We start from the raw sequence: 20,031 nt of genomic DNA on the forward strand, positions 1-20,031 counted from the left end.
TTGGTTTGTTTTTGATTTATTTTGTTTTAATAAATTCCCTGTTTATTTTCAACTTTGCATTTGGGTCCTGCCTCTGACATGTTCTAACACACACACACACACACACACACACACACTATATATATATATATATATATATATATATATATATATATATATATATATATATATATATATATGTTTAGCAGGGAAATCAATTTATAGCGCAAATTATGATTACTCCAGGGATGCTTGAGCATCAGCATTAGACGCTGGAAATGTCCCACCCCTTACTGAAACGGAAAATATGATTGGTTAGCAAATATCCAATCGCGTCTGACTGGGGGGGACTTACTGTCCAAGACTTTGAAAACCCCTGGTGTAACCGATCCCAGCTACCGGTGAGGGAGGGATGAGATCTATTCCCGTAGGATGATCACGTGTCCGCGGGGAGTAGCTGTGCGAATAGGAGCGGTAGTGTCAAGCACGTCGTTGAGACTTGATTGTTACAGCATGGGAGCTGTCAACACAGAGCTCACGATATTTGCGCGTGTTTATCGCAGCGTCCAGTTTTCACACAAAGCGAATTAAAACGGCTTGAAGATCTCGCGACCAATTTCCATAAACTTCAGCGCGCATCTCAAACGCACCAAAAACAATCAGCGTAATACAAACAACTGTCTCTACAAATCAAGGTAGGTTCTCTAATATTATTCAGTTTTGTTAGTTTTTATTAAACGAATCATTTTGTTTAATAGTATACCGACTTTTTGACGTGCAAAGAAACACTAACTTAGCCCAATGAACGTTATTTACAGTCTAACATTAACTTGACATAATATAAAGTGATGTTTACGTTTCATTGTCGTACATTATTTGCATTTACACTAGTGTAGGCGGGTTTTGCTATAGCTACACTGTACAAAATTAAAAGCTGTTAGGCTACATGTGACTTCTGTGATGTAAGCATCATGAATAACATGCAAGATAAACATAAAACAGATTCTTCTCTGAGGGTAAAACCTCGTCTATATTGTTAGCCTTCTTTTCTGTTGGTTTTGCTTATCCACCTTTGATAATAATGTTTCTCTTTAGATGTTTTGGTTGTCTTGAAAGAGAGAGCACGAGAATATAAAAGATATGATAGAAATGCTATTCATCTAGGTGTCCTTCGTTCTAATAGGCTGCTAGAACTCTTGCACTATTTTTGTTTTTGTTTTTGTTTTGTTTTTTGTTCTTTCCACCATGCTGATATCCAAAAATGAGAAGAAAACTCATTGCAAACTAAAATTAAATCATGAATAGCTCCCATGGTAGAAAGATCAGAGCTGTGTGGAGGTGTGTCTGCCTTTAGCAGTGTAATGGCATACATTATTATACGCCTCCATATCTGTCTTTTTGTTCTGTGCAATTCAAGTGGGGTGTTTATTTGTAGCCTTTTTTTTTTTTTTTTTTTTTTTTTAATTATTTTTTTTTTTTATACTAAGATAAAGTAGCATTTAGGTATGGAATATACTATGTTACAGTGCATTGTTATACACTGCAGAGTTCTTCTGGTGTTATTTCTTCATTTAAGTACTGTCATCCCTAGAGTATCACTGAGCTTATTGTACTGTATATCAACAGGGGAGCAACACCTGTGTGACCAGCTGTGCTGTCAGCACTGATATGATATTAATGTGGTTGGATGCATGCCAAACATAATGGTATATGGTGCAGGTTTTCTATTGTGCCACTTGAAACTAGTCTGTAATTTTTTTTATAAAGTATAGAATTCTTAGCTTTGTGATGATAAAGATATCTGCTTATATGATGTGTTTGTTCTCGATTAAATTATTAGAATAACAGCATGCAGTTAAAAGTTTCCCAGAATTGCGGTTTATAGGTCAACCAAAAAAAAAAAAAAAAAAAAAAAACAATCTACCATTGTTTACTCATCCTCATGTTGTTCCAATCCTGTTTGACTTACTTTTTTTCATGGAACACAAAAGGAGATGTTAGGAAGTATGCTAGTCTCAGTCACTGTTCATAGCATCTTTTTTCCAGACAATGAAAGTGAATGGTGACTGATGCTTTCATTTTGCCAAACATCTCCTTTTGTGCTCCACCGAAGAACGAAAGAAAGCCAGAGGGGTTTGGAACAACATGAGTGTGAATAAATGATGAAAGAATTTTAATTTTTGGGTGAACTATCCCTAAAGGCGCTGTCAAATTTACCTTTGCACGCCGAAATTCTGCGGTCAAAATAGAGTAATTTCAATCGGAATCTGCGCAGTCGTGAATTTTGCGCGATGGACTTCCAGTGGCAAAGAATTTCCCCTCATGGATGTTGCATGGAGTTTGATGTTTGGTGAACTTTGACAGGCGAATTCGTCTCATTGACCAAAAGGAAGTTGCTCTGTGTTGGCGGTGCTTCGGACACAGCTACACTATATATTCACAATGGACAGTGATATCATAAAATGCATAAAATGCAGCATTAAAAAGAGGTTGCTTGGCAATTAGTTTTTTGCTGGTTTCACACGTGCTCAACATCGGCCCATGCCTTTATTGCCTGCATAATTTCACTGTGCAAAGGTAAATGTGACTGCGCATTTAGTGCTGTTTCAGCTTGGTCTTTGTTTTTCCTTCCAGTATTGTTGGGCATTCTTAAAGTAGCAATTTAAACTAGCAATAAACATCCCACTTAGACCTTTTAAGTGTTATTTTTTTAGATATGTGTTACCATATAATGGCATCACTATTTAAAAGCCTGTTATGTTTACTTTTATTGTCTTATTTTTTATGGTAAAAATCAACTCTGCAGCTGTCTTCTAAGAGCCTTCTCTTTAATTTTCTACCTCTGGTGTCTTCTTGCTCTAAAGGGAAGGAAAGTTTCTTGATAAAAAGAAGAAAAGTAATTTTCCATGGCTGACCTGCTGTGCCAAATGTATTTCTTGAGGCTATGTACTATTCATATCTCAGGCAAGGCAGCCTGAGAAAGGTTGCAAAAGAGCTGGAGGATATATCTACTGAGAATACTGATATATGTCTCAGATCTTCCATGATGATCCTGGTGGAGATTAGGTTGGGGTTCCATTAATGTATCTAGCTTCTCATCAGGGCTCCAATGTTCAATTATAAGGTCATGCGTTGAATGCCAGTACTTTTGGAAATGCAGCCTCAGTGTTCATTAAGAATGTCTTGTAATAAGCTTTTTTGTAGTTTACTATGTAATTGAGATGATGTTTAGTGCAGTGGTTCTCAATCGGTGGTTCGTGACCCACAAATGAGTTTGGAAGGTTGTATCTGATACAGTAGGGAAAGAACAATGCTAAATGCAACTAACTGTATAATTGTGTATAGTTCAAATAAATAGGCTTATCAACTTTAAAAAGGGAGCTGAAAACTCTACCCATATCTTACGTTGTTGTCAGTCAATGGTTATGTTTTGGCTGTTAAACCACACTTGTGCTATTTATTCATTTACAAAATTGTCAATTTTTCTATTTAGCCAGGTTAATAATTTAGCATTTTGTTGGGCCTGTGCAGTTCATGGCAATATTAATACATTTTATGTTTGACTTTTAAGGATATTTTTGTTTCCTTTTGGATGATTTTGGTATTGTTGGGTCGCCACTTGATATCCAAAGTAAAATCTAGGTGCTGAAGCAAAACAAGCTGAGAACAACTGGTTTAATGATAGCATATGTACAGTGCTTCTTTGTGGAGATGTGAATATAAAATCTGCTGCATTAATGGCCACAGTAACATGCTCCCATGCATTTCCTTACAAGATATAACTGACCAACTAGGGTATCATTTTTATCTTTTTAATGAAATCCTTCATAAACACTTGTGAATTTTGCTTACAGCATGTGAGCTCATCCTGGTTAGCCTGTTTGTTTATATTGTGACTTGGTTGGTTATTTTTACTGTGCTGATTTAAACACTTTCTTTTTTCACCGTGTATATTCAGCTCTCACTGAATGATGACTCAATGGAGCTGGCTGTATGGCAGGCCATCTCAAAAGCCACACTGCTTTGTCTAGGAGAGCTTTCAAATAATGCAGTACTGCTGAGATGGATTGTGCCATGACTAATTTTGTCTTAAGCCAGAGTCAAGATAAGGTGACATTGTGCTTTTGAGAGCAGTTCCTCACAAATGCTGGCCTTCTTTTCCTTTTTCAATTTTCAGTGCCAATCATGATGATAACAATGTTTGTTATCAAGTGGCTCTTAAGAATTTGGAAGATTTTTTATGGATTACTTTTGATAAGTCATACATACAAGTCTATGTTTTAACAGTTATTTCAGATTCAGTTTCTGATTTTTATCGGAAAATATTGTTAATTTAATGGCAACTAATGAAAAGTATTTTCTTTTGCCCTGTAGTAGGACCTCATAAAGTGTCATCCTGCATGTGTCACTTTATACAATTTCCTTTTTCCTTCCAAGACACAGTACGTCACCATAAATTTGACTTGCACAATTTTCAGGAAGGTAGTTTATCTCAATTTTAAAGGATGCAGTGCAATGTAAACCGTGATTCAAGACACTTAGAATACATCTTAAATTGTCATTTTTCTCCTGCTGAAATAATTAACGTTGCACTAAGCTCATTAGCCACAATGCACATTAGTGTCACTTAGATGGATGTCGAAACATTAACCAAGCCAGAAAGATTTCCATACTGTAGCCTATGTCTCTTGGCATCACAACATAATGTCAGTGTGCCTCACCACACATGAAAAACATTGGTTTGAATCGATGACAGTTGCTGTGGGAAAAGAATTACATGACGAGGTCAAGGCGGGTCATGAGATGACCCCTTCAAATTCCTTTAAGCACCGGTCATCCTTATTTATGTCATAAACTTGTAGTCCATTGTTGTGTCAGCTGGTGGTTATCATTAGCTAGCTATCCCTTGTTTCTTCGTTCAGCCAAACAACCACCTAGACTCTGGCTTTCTAAAGGTTTTAGTTTGTTTTCAAGTATTTAAGTCCTGTCATTGACTCAATTATAAAAACGCCTGTGCACCCTCCCATATATCAAACAGACAGTGTTTGTCTTTGCTTTCTTGAAAATGCATGGATTGTTTTGGGATAAAACTGAGTGTGTGAAACTTTCAGAGAAAGTTTGGAATAGAATTTCAAAGTGGGAATTTGTCTGAGTGGGAAAGTTTGTTCTATTGTTCTAATGCTATTGTTCAATTTGTTTTGTTCACTGGGAGCCCCAGAGTTCCCATCAGCAGGACTTGTTGGGGACCTTGTGTTTGTGTTATGACCAAAATGGTTGTTAAAGAGAAGGTCCCTGAAAGCAGATAACCCCTAAATTATCCTTAGCCAGCCAATACCTTGTACAGTAAATGCACTTTATCTCAAGGCACTATCAAATCAATCAAATCCCTTTATTGTCACTCAACCACATACACAAGTGCAACAGTGGGTGAAAGTCTTGGGTGCAGTTCCAAGCAACATAGCAGTATGACAATTACAATAAACATCTGATTTACACATAACACAGTTTACACATCTTGTTACACAACACAATATACACTATACACCTAATAATATACAATATAGAGTATACACAAAATAAGAAGACTGTATACAATAAAAAATAAAAAAACAATATTTTTTATTTCCATGTAATCAGTGGTAATAAATATGAAGTGTTGTGTTGACATTCAGCTGTCAGCTGATAGTCAGTTGCCAGTGTGTTATTATGTGAAGTATAAGATGTGGGTCCAGCCTGAGGCTAATAAATTGGTGCGGGTCCTGATGCTGCCATACTACCTGCCTGATGGTAGCAGTGAGAGCAGCCCATGGCTCAGGTGGCTGGAGTCTCTGATGATCCTCCTGGTATAGATGTCCTGGAGGGAGGGAAGCTCACCTCCGATGATTTTCTGGCAGTTCGCACCACCCTTTGCAGGGCTTTGTGGATGAGGGCGGTGCTGTTGCTGTACCAGGCGGTGATGCAGCCAGTCAGGATGCTCTCAACAGTGCTGGTGTAGAACCGTGTGAGGATGTGGTGGTTCATTCCAAATTTCCTCAGCTGTCTCAGGAAGAAGAGGTGTTGGTGAGCCTTCTTCACAACGGCCTCCGTGTGGACGGACCATGTGAGTTCCTCAGTGATGTGGACACCGAGGGACTTGAAGCTGCTGACTCTCTCCACCGGTGCTCCATTGATGGTGATGGGGCTGTGTTCTCTGTCTTTTCTCCTGAAGTCCATCACAAGCTCCTTGGTCTTACTGACGTTGAGGGAGAGGTTGTGATCCTGACACCAGCGTGTGCACCTCCTCTCTGTAGGCTGTTTCATCATTGTCAGTGATCAGACCTACCACCGTCGTATCATCAGCAAACTTAATGATGGCATTGGAGCTGTGTGTTGCCACACAGTCATGTGTGTACAGGGAATACAGGATTGGGCTGAGAACACAGCCCTGCGGGGCTCAAGTGTTGAGGGTCAGTGATGAGGAGATGTTGCTGCCCATTCTAACCACCTGGAATCTGCTTGACAGGAAGTCCAGGATCCAGCTGCACAGCGAGCTGTTTAAGCCCAGAGCCCAGAGTTTCACATCAAGCTTGGAAGGCACTATGGTGTTGTATGCCAAGCTGTAGTCTACAAACAGAATTCTCACATGTGTTCCTTTTTTCCAGGTGGGAGAGAGCAGTGTGTAGTGTAGATGCAATGGCATCATCAGTGGAGTGGTTGTTGCAGTAAGCAAACTGCAGTGAGTCCAGTGAGGCAGGCAGCACAATGCCATCTGGACCCACGGCATTATGGATAATCACCCGTCGGAAGGATCGGGTTAAGTCCGCTGAAGAGACGGAGAGTGAACTGACCTCTGTAGCTTCGGCCGTGAGAGCGCTCTCCATGAGGGCGGTGTTATTTCTCTCGAAACGAGCATAAAAGGTATTAAGCTCATCCGGTAGAGCGGCAGCGGTGTTCATGGTGGAGTTTTAATTCCCTTTGTTGTCTGTGATGATATTAATTCCCTGCCACATGCTTCTAGAGTCATTGTTGAACTGTCCTTCATTCTTGTCCCTGTACTGGCATTTGGCTGCTCTGATAGTTTTGCAGAGGGCATAACTGGCTCGTTTATGCTCCTCCGTGTTCCCGGAATTAAAAGCGGAGGTCCGCGCATTAAGTGCCACATGAACATCGCTATTAATCCATGGTTTCTGGTTAGGGTAGATCCATATTATTTTTGTCGGCACTACATCATCTATGCACTTCCTGGTGAAATTCGTTACAGTATCAGCGTAGACCTCGATGTCGTCATCAGAGGCGGACCGGAACATCTCCCAGTCCACGTGATCAAAACAGTCATGTAGCATAGAATCTGATTGGTCCGACCAGCACTGGATCATTCTGAGGGCAGGTGCTTCCTGTTTCAGATTCTGCCTGTAAGCAGGCAGAAGCAGTACAGAAGAGTGGTCCGATTTGCCAAATGGTGGGTGGAGGAGGGATTTGTAGCCATCCCGGAAGGGAGAGAAGCAATGGTCCAAAACCCGGTCCCCTCTTGTGTTGAAACTGATGTGTAGGTAGTATTTCGGTGCTACTGACTTGAAGTTGGCTTTGTTAAAGTCCCCGGTCACAATGAACGTGGCCTCAGGGTGTGCAGTTTCCTGCTGCTTATACTCCCATACAGTTCCTTGAGTGCCCGGTCTGTGTCAACTTGTGGGGGGATGTACACAGCTGTGATAATGACCACTGTGAATTCCCTCGGTAGCCAGAATGGTCGACACAGAAGCACGAGAAATTCAAGATCAGGAGAGCAGAAAGACTTGATAGAATGTACATTCCTCTGATCACACTAGGATTTGTTGATCATAAAACATACACCACCTCCTCTGCTTTTACCTGAGAGGTCTTTCACTCTGTCCGCTCTGTGCATGGAGAACCCTATGGGTGTGATTGCTGAGTCTGGAATCTCCGCAGATATCAAAGTTTCTGTAAGGCAGATAATGCAGCAGTCCCTCATCTCTTATTGGAAAGAGATCCGCACTCTCAGTTCACAGAGCTTGTTGTCTAGAGACTGAACATTTGCCAGTAGAATGCTGGGTAGCGGGGGTCGATTTGAGCGACATCTTAGACTGATGAGAATGCCGGCTCTCCTTCCCCTTTTCCGGCTGCGTTTCCGTGGCTGGGCTGCCCAGTCAAAGAGCTCCGCTGTCTTGTTTGAAAACAGCGGGTCGGCATTGAGGTATTTAAAATCCGGTTTTCGGTGTGCTATTGCAGAACCAATGTCCAAAAGTGTTTGTCTATTGTAGATAATAAGGCAGACAACATCCAAGACAAAAAAAAACTAAGAATTGTAGACAAAACAAACAAAAAACTGCAATATTGGGTCGGAGCTCGCAGCGCAGCAGCCATGCTCGGCACCATCTTAGAGACACTAGTTTAAATTATTATTATTTTTCACATCAATCTACACTCCATACCCCATAATGACAAAGCAAAAAACGTTTCTCAGTTCCTGTGTAGGTCAGATGGAACCAGGGTAAGAAATCAACTTTTCCATTAACCCTCTGTGGTCTGAGGGTATTTTGACATGCCTTGACATTTGTGCTTTTTGCAGTTGCTTAAAAACATATTAATGGCTAAAGTCTGATAACACTGTATTCAGTACAAACTGGGCTACAATAATATGTGAACAACATGTATGTACATGTTTGTATTTTTGAGAAAATAACGTTTATGTTTAAGTCACTGAAAAAAGGCCATATAACACATACTATCATTTGTTCACAAGACGTTTGAGAACTGGATCTTGTAGCCTAGAGTTTTTGCTACAAAATGATATGAAAACCATCCTGATCACTCATTCATACAAAATAATATAGTCATTTAACTTCTGTAAAACACTTTTAGTGTTAGAAAGGCCATGTGCGAGGAGGCGTGGATGATCATAAATATTGTGTAAATGAATATGTGATTCACACCTGAGGAGACAAAGACCCCTCCCCTGGGCCTATGAATGAGGAATGTGACTGAGAGAGAATGAATGTGAGGAGACTTAATGATTGAATGTATTGTTTGTAGCTTATTCGCAAAATCAAGTTTAAGTTAAAAGTAGTAATCTGACTATACATTTTCTTTACATAAAGACTTAAAAACTTTAGACCTACACTACCGTTTAAAAGTTTTAGATCTGTAGGATTTTTTTATGTTTTTAAAAGAACTCTCTTCTGCTCACCAAGGCTGCATTTATGTGATCCAAAATACAGCCAAAACAGTGATATTGTGAAATATTTTTACAATTTAAAATAACTGTTTTGTATTTGAATATATTGTAAAATGCTGTTTATTCCTGTGATCAAAGCTGAATTTTCAGCATCATTACTGCAGTCTTTTGTGTCACATGATCCTTCAGAAATCATTCTAATATGCTGATTTTCTAATATGGGCATATTTACAGCACATTTTACACATTTACACCCGAACAGATATTTGCAAGCACAAGCTTCATTGATGATAATGAGGCAGCATAAACACTAGTTAAAATATAATCTAAACATTCATATTATTTTTATATCATATTAAATATCATATTTATATCATACAGCATACAATTTAAATACCTGCTTTAGCCGAAACAACATTTAAATGTAACTAAAACTTGCCTATTAGGACATATTTCAAATTTCAATACTCTGAATCCGGCTGGCAAGTCTGGAAAGAGTCCTGGTTGTTCCAAACTTGTTCCAGACTTCTTCCATTTAAGAATTATGAAGGCCACTGTGCTCTTGGGAACCTTCAATACAGCCACAATTTTTTGTAGCCTTCCCCAGATCTGTGCTTCAACACAATCCTGTCTTTGAGCTCTGCAGGCAGTTCCTTTGACCTCATGGCTTGGTTTTTGCTCTGATATGCATTTTCAGCTGTGAGACCTTATATAGACTGGTGTGTGCCTTTCCAATTCATGCCCAATCAATTGAATGTGCCACTGGTGGACTCCAGTCAAAGTGTAGAAACATCTCAAAGATGATCTAGAGAAATGGGATGCATCTAAGCTAAATTTAATGTGTCATAGCAAAGGGTCTGAATACTTATGTCAATGCGATATTTCAGTTTTTTTCCTTTTTAATAAATTTGCAAAGTTATCAAAAATCTGGTTTTTGCTTTGTCATTATGGGGTATGGACTGTGATGTAAAAAAAAAAAAATAATTCAATGCATTTTAAAATAAGGCTGCAACATAACAAAATGTGAAAAAATGAAGGTGTGTGATTACTTTATGAATACATGCATTTTCTTTTTAAATAAAATATAATGTTTTATAAATGTCAATAACTAATATTTTGATCTTACAAGCAAGGGTTCTTTAATCATGCATATTTTAATATTTGCATTTTGCTGTTCTTAGTTTCAACTGCTATTTACCCATATGTTAATTATATCAATGGGTAGAGTAGGGCAGTTTGTCATAAATGTATTTCATGAGACATGAGGTCACCATTTTCATTTTGGATATTTGCATTCACAAGAAGTAAATTGTGCATAAGCTAATTGCTGCACTCGCTTCTGAGCACACTACAAACGCAGAAGGTTGAAAAGAGCTTATTTGGAAAAAAGAGGGAAAAACTAATTGCTTTGATGCATCGCAACAAATCTCTTTTTATTAATTTGATACCTGATATCTTCCACTCCTTCGCCCTCAACATGAACAGGAAGTGGACTATATGCCCACATCTCTGTTTGTGGGAAAGGTTAAAGAGCATTGTTAATGCATATAATAAGCTAATGCCAACAAGCGATTACATCCCACAAAGTTAGTTATTAGTCTTTAGACTTTAATGTTGTTTAATTCTCTTATATTAATTTTTTTTCTCTCTCTAAGAGATTATGAATTTCCTCCCACCAAATTCTCTCACTCACTCACTCACTCACTCTCTCGCTATCTCTCTCACTCACTCTCTCTCTGCTGCCACCACTTTACTGGTTTCTTAGAAAATTGTCTCATTAAAGAAATAGTTCACCCACAAATGAAACATTCTGTCATCATTTACTCTCCCTCATGTTGTTCCAAATGAATTTCTTTATTCCATGGAACACAAAGGTGGATGTTTTAGGCAGAATGTTAGCCTCAGTCACCACTTACTTTCATTGTATCATATGGGTTTGGAACAACATGAGGGTGAATTAAAGATCCCAGAGTTTTCAATTTTGGGTGAACTGTCCCTTAAAGGTATAGTTCACCCAAAAATGAAAATTCTCTCATTTACTCAACCTCATGCCATCACAGATGTGAATGACTTTATTTCTTCTGCAGAACACAAACAAAGATTTTTAAAAGAATATTTTAGCTCTGTAGGTCCGTTCAGTGGAAGTGAATGGTGGACAGAACTTTGAAGCTCCAAAACAGACATAAAGGCAGCATAAAAGTAATCCATACGACTACAGTGGTCTAATCCATGTCTTCTGAAGCGATATAATTGGTGTGGGTGAGAAACAGATCAATATTTAAGTCCTCCCTGCCCAGTAGGTTGCGATATGCACTGAGAATGCAAATTTCCAAAAACAAAAGAAGGATGTGAAAGTAAAAGTGAAATTGGAGATTTATAGTAAAAAGGGACTTAAATATTTATCTGTTTCTCACCCACATCTATCATATCACTTCTGAAGATATGGATTTAACAACTGGAGTCATATGGATTACTTTTATGCTGCCTATAAGGATGCTTTTTGGACTTTCAAAGTTCTGGCCACCATTCACTTTACTTGAAACATTCTTCTAAAAATCTTCATTTGTGTTCTGCAGAAGAAAGAAAGATAGCATGAGCGTGAGTAAATGATGATAGAATTTTTGGGATAGAATTTTTGGGTGAACTATACCTTTAAGTGATTTGCCTAAAGTCACTCTTATGCACTGCAACATGAGCTAGTGGCAGGGAAAATCATGGTTATTTTTGTGACTCATGAATTGTCAAATCTTTCTGAGTGTCTCTGTATTAGCCCTGCAGTTTTTTCATGTCTGATTTCGTTCTCAATCTGGTTGGGCTGAAGGCCACAATGTGTGGATCACTGAACTGTTATGCTCTCCACGTGTAGGCGGGTCTCGCTGTGCCTTAAGGGGCAAATAAAGACTCACATTGTTGCCACCCAGACAGGCTACTGGATTCCAGAGCTTGGGAGAGGAACTCTATCCAAAATGCTAACAAAAGCAAAGTGGCATACCTCTGAAGATATCAGCCAGGGACCCTGGGAAAGTTTCTTCCCATCTTACCATTTTTAAATGAAACATGAAACTGGATAACTTTGAATGCATCTACAACATTGCTTTCTTGTATATGTGAAATAGTATTTACAAACATGATGGGTGTGTAGTGCTTTACATTCTCCCTCAATGAGACTGTTTCAGAGATGGAAAATAAGTGGAGATTTTTCATGATAATGTTAAACAAGCAGTATGTTGACTTTAAAGAATCAGTTAATTTACATGTATGGATTCCAATGAACTAGTTATAAAAATAAAAAAATGAGCCAAAAAAGCTATTTCTTAGAGTCATTTCTCAAAAGTGTTCCCAAAAGTCCCCACACACCATTTTTAAATAATTTTTGGAGAATAAACTGCTGTTTATCACTTTATTGTCAATTAGAATATATTAATATCTTACAATAGCCTTCACTAATGCTTGAAGCCATTGTGACAGACAGTGAAATTACACTCACCAGCCACTTTATTAGGTACACCTGCGTCCTGTACATCTACTTATTCATTAGATTCAATAATCAGCCAATCATGTGGAAGTAGTGTAATGTATAAAATCATACAGGTATGGGTCAGAAGCTTAAGTTAATGTTCACATCAACCATCAGAATGGGGGAAAAATGTGATCTCAGTGATTTAGACCATGGCATGAATGTTGGTGCCAGACGGGCTGGTTTGAGTATTTCTGTAACTGCTAATCTCCTGGGATTTCCACGCACAACAGTCTCTAGAGCATAAAGAGAATGGTGCAAAAAACAAAAAAACAACCAGCGAGCGGCAGTTCTGTGGGCGAAAATGGCCTGTTAATGACAGAGGTCAGAGGAGAATGGCCAGACTGGTCCAAGCTGACAGGAAGGTGACAGGAACCCAAATAAACACGCGTTACAACAGTGCTATGCAGAAACGCATTTCTGAATGTACAACATGTCGAACACTGAGGCGGATGGGCTACAGCAGCAGAAGATCCCTCTGGGTACCACTACTGTCAGCTTAGTACAGGATACCGAGGCTGCAGTGGGCACAGGCTCACCAAAACTGGACAGTAGACGATTGGAAAAACATCGCCTGGTCTGACAAATCTGGATTTCTGCTGAGGTACACAAATGGTAGGCCCACTGCAGCCTCCGTTTTCTCTTCTTGGCTGACAGAAGTGGAATCCAACATGGTCTTCTGCTGTTGTAGCCCATCTGCCTCAAGTTCAACATGTTGTGTATTCTGAGATGCTATTCTGCTCACTACAATTGTACAGAGAGGTTATCTGAGTTACCATAGTCTTTCTGTCAGCTCAAACCAGTCTGGCCATTCTCCGTTGTCCTCTCTCATCAACAAGGTGTTTTTGTCCACAGAACTGCCGCTCACTGGTTGTTTTTTGTTTTTCGCACCATGCTCTATACACTCGAGACTGTTGTGCGTGAAAATCCTAGGAGATCAGCAGTTACAGAAATACTTAAACCAGCCCATCTGGCAACAACAATCCTGCCACGGTCTAAATCACTGAGATCACTATTTTCCCCCATTCTGATGGTTGATGTGAACTTTAACTGAAGCTCCTGTCCCATCTGCATGATTTTATACATTACACTGCTGCCACATGTCTGACTGATTAGATGATCACATAAATAATTAGATGTACAGGTGTATCTAAAAAAAAGTAGCCTGTGAGTGTAAATATCAGGTGTTTGTATTTAGTCTAAACATCCTGAGAGCTGAGCGTGACTGATATGTGTTTCCATTCCACTTTTCATTCCAACATTCATCAAATTGTTTATGTTTCCAGGAGTATTGGTTATTCATGTTTTTGAGATGTTATAGACATTACATCAGAAATTAGCATAAATAATTCTGATACAAAAGTAATGGCCAGCATCATCCAATCACTGCCAACCATGTTAAAATAAAATGCTGCTTTGTAAAATTCTGAATCCAAGTACTGATTACCATTGTCACATGTCTGCCAAACATGTTGAGTGGTCCAAACATCATCCGCAGCCTGAAGGTTAACTTTTGATAGCCACTGCTTTTCTCCTCTCAGATATTCCCTCCATCCCGACACTTAACAGAAGTTTTGTCTCACAATACCTCAATTTTCTGCCTTTTTTTAAAACATGAGAGTGGTTGACAGCTCTGACATTAGAGATTGACAGCATAACCCACCTCATGCCACATTTCAGTGACTTGACAACTAGTTGTCAACTGCGGTTCCATTAGTTCAGCATACATCAATGAAAGGAGTCCTAAAAATTGGAGGGAGTCACTTCGGTTGTAAAATGTGGTTAACTGTGTATTATCAGAGCTGTGTTTAACACTGCAAACAGGACTGATAACCATTTTATATCAGGACTGATAACCACACTTTACTGCTGTATGAATATAGCCTTTGTTAATAAGTTTAACCAAAAGAAGAACTGGTTCAAAATAAATATTTATTTACAAATCTGACATCACTATTGTGAATATTAGCCTGCAAGGTATTCAACACATGTCAGTGTTAAACTAATGTGAGAGAAAAACTTAAGAATGTTCTTTGTGCTAAACCAAGTCTGCACCTTAGTTTTAAAAATACATTTCTTCTAAGAAAGTACTTTGTGTAACTGTGAGAATATAGTGGCTTGCCATTTCACCCTCTCACCCACAAATTCACTGGTGGTACATCTTTGAAAATCCCACAACCTACATTTAACAGGGAGAGGCTGAACAGAGGGACTCTCTCTTCTAATTATTTAGCATATTGTTCTTGAATGAGAACCCTGAGATGCTCTCCATCAGTAAGACTTGTTTTTAGGTAGAAAAGAGCAATTTATCACTTCCTCCTGCTATAATGTATTCAGCAGGCAGTAATGACAGCTCTCTCTCTCTCTCTCTCTCTCTCTCTCTCTCTCTCTCTCTCTCTCTCTCTCTCTCTCTCTCTGGGTCATCAGCCACAGCTGGTGGGCACAGCCTCTGCTATCTGACAGACAGCATTGATTTTTAATGGTAGTAAGTTTCATCTGCCTTTTCTCCCCAATTTGGAATGGCCAGTGTGCTCAAGTCCTCGTGGTGGCGTAGTGACTCGCACACATTATAGCGACCATGAGGAGGTTGCCCCATGTGACTCTCTAACCTCCTTAGCAACCGGGCCAACTTGGTTGCTTAGGAGACCTGGCTGGAGTCACTGAGCTACCCAGCACCCCCCCCCCTTTTTTTTTTTTTTTTGTCGTTTATTGAACTTTTGCAGCATTTTCTGGTCTAAGTGAGGCTAAATTGCCTTTTGTGGAATTTGTAGTGACATTTTAACAAATTCTCTTTAAACACTGCTTTTCTTTTTATTTGTCTCTCCCTGTACAGAGACTTTTGTGTTTTTTAATTGTAGTGCACATTTTAATTCCCATTCGATTTGAAGCTACAAAACAAGGCTTTCATAATATTTAGGTTTATCTGAGCAAGTACAGTACCATCCCAGCACAGAATTTAAAGAGGTTTTGGTCTTGTAAAGTGGTAAGCCATCTACACTCACTGAGCACCTTATTATTAGAAACAACTTTGCACCTTCTTATTCATGTGATTATCTAATCAGCCAATCATGTGGCAGCAGTGCAATGCTTAAAATCATGCAGATACAGGTAAAGAGCTTCAGTTAATATTCACTTCAACCATCAGAATGGGGAAAAAATGTGATCTCAGTGATTTCGACCGTGGCGTGATTGTTGGTGCCAGATGGGCTGGTTTGAGTATTTCTGTAACTGCTGGTCTCCTGGGATTTTCATGCACAACAGTCTCTAGAGTTTACTCCGAATGGTGCCAAAAACAAAAAACATCCAGTGAGCGGCAGTTCTGTGGACAGAAACACCTTGTTGAAGAGAGAGGTTAACGGAGAATGGCCAGAATGGTTCAAGCTGACAGAAAGGCTACGGTAACTTAGATGACCACTCTGTACAATTGTAGTGAGCAGAATAACATCTCAGAACGCACAATACAGCGGACCTTGAGGCGGGTGGGTTACAACAGCAGAAGGCTAAGTCGGGCACTTTATTAGGACCATAGTGTACCTAATAAAGTGCTCAGTTAGTGTATATGCAAGTATAGGCTACTCCTAGTTTACAAAATCAACTTTAAACAGGTATTCACATTTAATATGTACAGTCCAGAGGAGCCCTTCACTTTGTCCTGTCCTACGCAAACTACCTGTTTCAATAGGAAATGCGTCAATACAGTAAAGAAAACTGCGCTCGTCAAGTAACTTCATAGTGTTTTTAAAATAATAGAATTAAAACCAATGGCTTTTCCATTATTACTAGGATTTATTTTTTTTAAGTGTGATATCAATTAGCATATGGATCAGATTATGTTGCTTGAGTGTGAAGTTCAAAACAAAACATAATTAAATACAGTATGTATTAACAGTATGAATGATTTTCAGCACTCTATCCCAAAATTACCTTTTCATTTGGTTAGGAATATGTGCCAGACATGTGGAAGAACACAAGGGAGGCCTAAAGACCACTCACTGTGTTTGCCAGAAGGCCAGCAGGGAGATGGAACAAGGAGCGATCTGTGTATTACTGGTTGAGGTAAAGGGATAGCCTTGTGACAGGTGGCTGGCCCTCAGCTGAACAACACCGTTCATTGGTAGGTCTGAGTAACCCCCTCCTGCCAATCCTCAGAGCTCAATTTCCACTTCCACCCCGCTGGCCAAGCCTGAACCTACACCAGAGTCAATCTCATGGGACTCCAGGCTATCGAATTTCTTCTGCGATACAGAATAGCACCTGAGGCACTTTCTGTGTGTGCACCATTGCCTAGACAATGGAACAATAATAACCAAGTGGCAGTTTGTCTTCAGAAGTATACGGTACCTGTAAATGATGTTTCACTCCCGTTTTATGCTCCTTAAGTATTATCAGCTTTATTAACAAGTATTTGCAGGCGATTTTTTACTATGTGATTTGTGAATCATGAAGGCTAAGGGCAGGCAGCTTAACATTGTGTTTAGGACTAATTCATAAATAATATGTTGAAAATCATCACTATATAACAAATGTTTTTCATTAGATTGAGACTGAGTAATAATTCAGAATGATTGTAAACTGGATCCACTGTCCAAGGGCTGTGAATTTAGCATTTGTTTATGACTTACCTAATTCACAGTCATTTCACCATTATTAAATTGTAGTCTTAATGCATGTATACAGTACTTGTGTAATGCAGTATATTTCAACTACAGAAGCATAACTGCAACAAGCTGTTAAGGCAAGTATGTGTAAGGCAATTTTGCAACTCCATAGCAAATACAAACATAGAGACAATTGTCCATATTTGCACACTTGCTCCAGGGGGACTGCCTGCAGTAAGAGCACTGCAAAGTCACTTTAGATAAAGAGTCTGTTTAAATTACATATAACTGCTCTAGAGTTTACCAAGTATAGTATGTTCTCACACACATTGTGAGCCATTGGGAGTCACTAGATGGCAGTGTGGATGCACACTCCAGCAGCCACACTAACAGTACATCACTCAACTGAGAAGCAGTGTTCTCACTGAGAAATTATGCACCAGGCAGCATAAACAAGCTATGTGTCATTTTATTCTGGATTTTAGTGATCTCTCTACCCCGACTATAGACATATTCATTTCATGTGGATATGGACAGAAACCTCATGAGACACCTACTGTATACCGAGAAGGGGAAACATTAGAAAGAAATGTTTTTGTGCATGGCATAAACTCCTATGAAATTTCTTTACCTTCCTCTCCAAGAGTTTTATTTTATCAGTGCTAATTCCAAATGTACTTTCTGTCAGAAACGGCTTCACAACTGCCAAAAAACAAGTACTTTAATATAATGAAATATGTTGCTTGCAAAATTTTTATCTGGGCAAAATACACGGCTACTTTTGAATGGTTGTCAGTGGAGAAAGAAGCTTTTCCTCCATAATGGTGCCATTACGGCTTCTACCAACAGGGGCTAACCAGCCATGCCAAAGAAGAAAAAAAAAAAGAAAAAAAAGAGTATTAATAAAAAACACTGACAAATAACAATAAAATAGAATTAAAAAAGGTGTAATGTAATTAAGAAAGAAAAGAAAACAATAAAAATAATATACATTAAACAATAATAAAAAATAAAAAAAAACATTTAACAAGACATTAGAAGACATTATAAACATAAAAAAAATTGTAACAGATTGATACATTGATACCCCTTGATTATGTTGATCAAGAATTGGTTGCTCACAAAATCTTATGTGTTATTTATGCACAGTCTGAGCTAAAACAAAATATGGTGCTTTTGTTTTTCTCTGGCATCTTAACTTAAACATTTAGTTCAGTTGAGGTCTTTTGATTCCTCTTAGCAGATTTTACCTGAGACAACCTGCCTCAAACTGTTTATTTATTTATTTTAATTTTTTTTTTATTTTTTTTTTACAGCTTATCTTTATTGAAGGGATTAGTGTACACTGGCAAGGTGCACTTACCCTCTCTTTTTGAGTGATCCAATTAATAGGATCAGCATTTGGCACATTTGACTCTGCTCAACCATTACTTTAAGTCCCACCAACCACTCAGATATATGACCAGCTGTGTTTGCGGGTTTTAAAGAAGGCTTTTGTTTTGGATGCTTTTCATATTTTATTTTTATTAAGTTTTTTGACAGCTTTCATCTTAGTGAAATTGGGTAGACAAACATAAATATTTCTAATTTATTACCAAGTAATTGTCTCCAAGGCTGTTGTTTTTCACTCTGGTTTTCATGCCTTAGCATGACACCGTCTTCCAGCTCTGTAAATTGTCGGCAATTTTTCACACATCTAATCCAGACAGCTACTCTCTAAATGACATTTAAGCCATAGGTCATTTATTTTTCAAAGAGCTGGATACAAAATTGGCATGCACTGCCAGGATCAATGTCTCCTCGGCTAACAAAGTGGCCCTTGAACAAAGAGTGTTAGCTTCATACAGGTGGAATTATCAGTACTGCTTTGCTTCTGTACTTTCTTTGATTACTGCAGATGCTTATTTATGGATGAAATTCTAATATTATGCTTGAAATTGTTATATGGTGATGAAATAATAAAGTTTCCATGTAATTTGAAATTATGAATGTGTTGATTTTTATGGCTTAATAAAGCCAAACACGATATTGTGTATTCTTATTTTTAAGATATCTGTCATTGTTTGAATACATATTGTGGACATGAAAAGTTTAGACATTAGAGAGAGAGAGAGAGAGACTTTTTTTTTTTTTTTTTTACTTTTAAAGCTCTTTATTACACAATTAAAAACAAATCAAGAGATATTAAAACCATTTTAGTTTACACACCATTTTTTCTCAAACATTAGCAGATTACCATTCATTTGATGAAATTCATATTTTAATCTAATCCTGGACTCAACTAAAGCTTTAAATAAGTTTACAATATCAACTTCTTGTCCCTCTATCTCAGTTTTACATGATTTCCAGATGGCTAAATTTGCTTGGCCAACCAAAAAATGGAAAAAGTACAAATCTCCCACTTGTCGCTAGAGTATTTACACCCAAAAATAAAAACTGTCTCTGAAAAACTTAAACCTACACTATTGAACATTCTATTCAACATATTAAAAAGAGGAAGCAATTTGCAACAGTCACAAAAAACATGAAAATATAGTGTCTGATATAATATCAGTGTCTGATATACTGCTCAAAGTACAAAGTGAAGTTGAAAAATCACATTTGAACAAAAAAGCCCTAGTTGCTTTTGAACAATGCAAAACTCGCCTTTGTGGGTCACCGGACCGTTTTGGAAAAGGGTTTTTATACAGCAACCGCCATGTAGGTGATTGATTTTCAGGTACTAAGAGATAAGTTCTCCATTTTGTATCTCTACTCTCCTTCAG

The 20,031-nt window shown here is 38.4% G+C and overlaps 1 protein-coding gene across 2 annotated transcripts in view; it reads left to right on the forward strand.

Moving 5' to 3' along the window:
* The first annotated feature begins 446 nt into the window (after positions 1 to 446).
* mid2 (midline 2) overlaps positions 447 to 20,031 on the forward strand; it is a 170,943-nt gene continuing 151,358 nt past the window's right edge. For both annotated transcript variants that reach the window (XM_051650635.1, XM_051650636.1), the window contains exon 1: positions 447 to 674. The gene's annotated coding sequence lies outside the window, so the exon portion shown is untranslated. The remainder of the gene's footprint in view (positions 675 to 20,031) is intronic.

Source organism: Myxocyprinus asiaticus, chromosome 22 (assembly GCF_019703515.2).
Source record: "Myxocyprinus asiaticus isolate MX2 ecotype Aquarium Trade chromosome 22, UBuf_Myxa_2, whole genome shotgun sequence".
NCBI classification, from domain to species: Eukaryota; Metazoa; Chordata; class Actinopteri; order Cypriniformes; family Catostomidae; genus Myxocyprinus; species Myxocyprinus asiaticus.